The following is a 3,971-nucleotide window of genomic DNA, read 5'->3' as shown; positions in this document are numbered from 1 at the left end:
CAGTAGGAAATGACCATAATAATCTAATAGTCTAGTATTTGATAAACCCAAAGATCCCTGCTTTTTGGACAAGAACTATTTACCAAAACTGCCGGGAAAAATGAAAAATAGTATGGCAAAATAGGTATAGGCAATAGGTACTTAGGCATGGGACACGTGGTAGCCTGGTTTCCCTAGCTGGTTACAGTCTAGCAGAGCCTCCCAGGAACAATGCAACCAGAGGAGAACAATTTGCTGGACCTTCCTAATTATGAGGTGGTAGAAGAGGAAAGTTTTCAACCTTTTCCACTGCCAGTCTCTCCAGGAAGGGAATAGGCTGGAGAAAATGAGCCCACCACAGATACAAGGAGCGATCAGATGGGAGATATGCCTGTAGTTACAAAGAGAATTGTGAAAAGGAATTTGCCTAAGTGAGATGCTCAGAGGCTGAAGATTTGAAGATATTAATCAGATATGTGGAGCACTGGGCACATAGGCTATTCCCTAAACTGCAATTTGAAGATTGTATTGGTAGAGTAGAACATTTGGGAAATAAGAAGGAAGTTCAGACCTGCTTAAAATGGATTCGACTTGATCTTCCTATTATACATGAGGATTTTATTCGTAATGATGGCAATAAAGCAGAAGGTAATGGACTAGATACAACTACCACAGACTTCAATTCCTTGTTTGCAAATGTGGTTGATAGAGAAATATTTGCTCCTCAAAGTTTGATGGAGGAACAACAGCAAAGAACTGAGAAGAACTAAACAACTAGCCTTGGAAAGGAGACAAGCAAAAATGCTAAATAACAGTCAGTCCCAAGAAAATGAATTGTCAGTTATCATGCCCAGGGCACAGGCATCTGAAAAGGACAGTGGAAATGAAGCTCAAGATGAGAACTTAAATGAATTGAATGAAGAAAATCCAGAAATCTCAGACAGTGCTGGCAGTACTGCAAATATAGATGATGACTTACACAACTCAGTAGATGAAGTCATTTACGCACCAATGACTCGTCAACAAATCTTTTTATTTAAGAGCACTTAAGTGCCAAGATGGGTTGCCTTATTCAGAAATATGGATTAGACTCAGTTAAGACTAAAAAAATAGATTTAATAGCCGTTTGTCCTCCAATTTAACAAGAAGAGAATTGTTGTATATTTTTTTGAAACTGGGTGAAAACATTTAAGTGGCTAACTTCATTGGCTTTCTAAAGATCTGGCCCACTTATTTCTATCTGTCCCATTTATTTATTTATTTATTTATTTACTTATTTATTTATATTAGCCTAAGTTGTCATCTCTTCCATAGCTTCTTCTGTTTGTCTTTTTATATAAACAGATCTTTTGACAATTTGGTAACTTCTGCTGCTAGTATACTGTTTAAGGGTTCTATACTTTAATAAAAAGTGCTTACTATTTTAAGATATAAAAATGATTGCACACTAATGTGTATTTTTTTAAAAACATGAATCAATAAAAGCTCTTTTACAGAAGAGGGTGACATTTAAAACAATTAGGTATAGACCAAGACCTTACATTGTATTCCAAGGTGCTCTGCCTGAAGCAATATAAATTTTGATCCCGTAAATCTCACAAGATACCTTGGAGTTTGGGAGCTAGATTTTTTGTTATCTTCCTTACTTATTTATTCTATCATTTAAAAAAAACTGGGAAAATTAACTATTCTGTCCCATCTCATTTCATTCATGATTTCTTGAAACAGAGCTCTGGAAAACCAGGCTTTGACAAAGCCCATTGGGATTCAAATGGAGCTACTTCACTGTGCCTTGAACCCAACTCACTCTGGCTCTCACAGACTGGCCAACAATAAGCCCTGGCCCAAGCCTCACTTGGTCACTGTTTGGCTTTTGAAGGCTTAGAGTGAGTGTAAATAGCAATTGTTTCTATTCTGGCCAGAAACCCTGAGGGTCCTGTCCTTCCAGATTGAATTTTTTTTTTTTTAGTAGGCAAACTAGGACATCTTTTGCCTCATTTTTTACCTAATCTAAAATCACTGAATGGGTGTTGCCTCAGAGACACTGAGACCTGGTAAAGATCTTAGCTTAAAAAGTCAAAGGGCTCCCACTGCATCTGGGGCCATCTCCAGTCATTCTAACCTATGTCTTGCCACTGGACTCGGATGACTCTGGAGGAAAGAGTGAGGCTGATGACTTTGCACCGCCTTGCCTCACTTAAATTCAATTCACTTACAAGTCAAGACCTCACCCTTCTGATGTCACTGGTCCTCTTCAAGAACAAAGGATGAACAACACAACAACAACAACAAGGTAAGATCAAAATTGGTAGATGATTTAGACATAAAGGCTGATACCATGAGCAAATTAGGGGAGCAAGGAATGGTTTTTAGCTGTCAGATCTATGGAGAAGGGAAGATTTTGTTACTGAACCAGAGATAGAGAACATTATAAGATATCAAGTGGACAACTTTAATTGTATTAAGTTAAAAAGGTTGTGCACAAACATAACCAATACAACCAAGATTAAAAGGAAAGCAGAAAGCTGGAAACAATTTTTACAGCAACTCTCTTTGATAAAGGTCTCATTTCCCAAATACATAGAGAACTTCATTCAATTTATAAGACAAGTTATTCCCCAGTTAATAAATGGTTAAGGGATATGAATAGGGAGTTTTCAGATGAAGAAACCAAATCTATCTATAGTCATAGGAAAAAAATGCTCTAAATCACTATTGATTACAGAAATACAAATTAAAACACCTGAGGTGCCTGCTCACTCCTATAAGGTTGGCTAATAGGACAAAAAAGGAAAATGATAAATATTGGAGGGGATATGGAAAAACTGACACATAAATGCACTGTTGGTGAAGTTGTGAATTGATCTAAACATTCTGGAGAGCAATTTGGAGCTATGCCCGAAGGGCTATAAAACTGTGCATAGCCTTTGATCCAGCAATACCACTCCTGAAGCTATATCCCAGAGAGATAAAAAAGGGGAGGGAAGGACCTATTTGCACAAAAATACTTGTAACATCTCTTTTTATGGTGGTAAAAACTGGAAATTGATTGGGGAACGGCTGAACAAGTTGTGACGTACGATTGTAACAGAATGTTACTGTGGTATAAGAAATGATGAGCACCCAGATTTCAGAATAACCTGGAAAGCCTTATATGAACTGATGCAAAATGAACTGAGCAGAACCAGAGAACATTGAACACAGTAGCAGCAATACTATACGATGATCAACTGTGAATGACTTAGCTATTCTCAGCAACACACTGATCCAAGGCAATTCCAAAGGACTCATGATGTAAAATGCTATCTACCTCCAGAGAAACAACTGATGAAGTCTAAATACAAATCAAAGCATACTATTTTTTTACTTTCTGTATTCGTTCATGGGTTTTTTTTCCTTTGGGTCTATGTATTTATTTCACGACATGACTAATATGGTAACAGGGCTTGTATGATTGAACATGGATATAACCCATACCAGATGGCTTACTCTCTCAGGGAGGGAGGAGGTGAAGGAAGGAGAGAGAAAATTTAGAACTCAAATTTTTAATGAATGTTAAAAATTACCTTTACATGTAACTGGGGGGAGATAAAATATTAATCGAAAACCCATCTGTTGTCCTCAGATTTCTCTGTCAACCTTGGATCACATAAGTTACATAAAACTTGAGAGTTAGAATGGACCACAGCAGCCATCTCATCCAATCTATACATGAAAGGAATTGCCAGTATAAGAGACAAAGGGTCATTCAGCTTTTCCTTGAATAACCTCCAAGGCGGGGGAACCCACCACCTCTTCAAGGCAGCCCATTACGTTTCTGGAGAATTCACATTTTTAGGAAGTTTTTCCTGATATTGGGTCTAAGTTCGCCTCTTTATATCTTCCAACTATTGCTCATGGTTCTGACTCTAGAGCCAAGAAGAGCAAGTCTAATCCTTTATCCATATAACAGACTTTTGATTTTTGATACTTGATGTCCCAGTTTTCTCTAA

General features: G+C 37.5%; 1 pseudogene; it reads left to right on the top strand.

Annotated features, from left to right (window-relative positions):
• The first annotated feature begins 210 nt into the window (after positions 1-210).
• On the top strand, positions 211-1,029 carry LOC114048878 (annotated as a pseudogene).
• The last annotated feature ends 2,942 nt before the right edge of the window (positions 1,030-3,971 follow it).

The sequence above is a fragment of the Vombatus ursinus genome, unplaced genomic scaffold, assembly GCF_900497805.2.
Source record: "Vombatus ursinus unplaced genomic scaffold, bare-nosed wombat genome assembly UNPS02002665.1, whole genome shotgun sequence".
Lineage (NCBI taxonomy): Eukaryota > Metazoa > Chordata > Mammalia > Diprotodontia > Vombatidae > Vombatus > Vombatus ursinus.
Note: the sequence above shows the minus strand (reverse complement) of the source record. Positions and strands in the feature narration are given on the sequence as shown.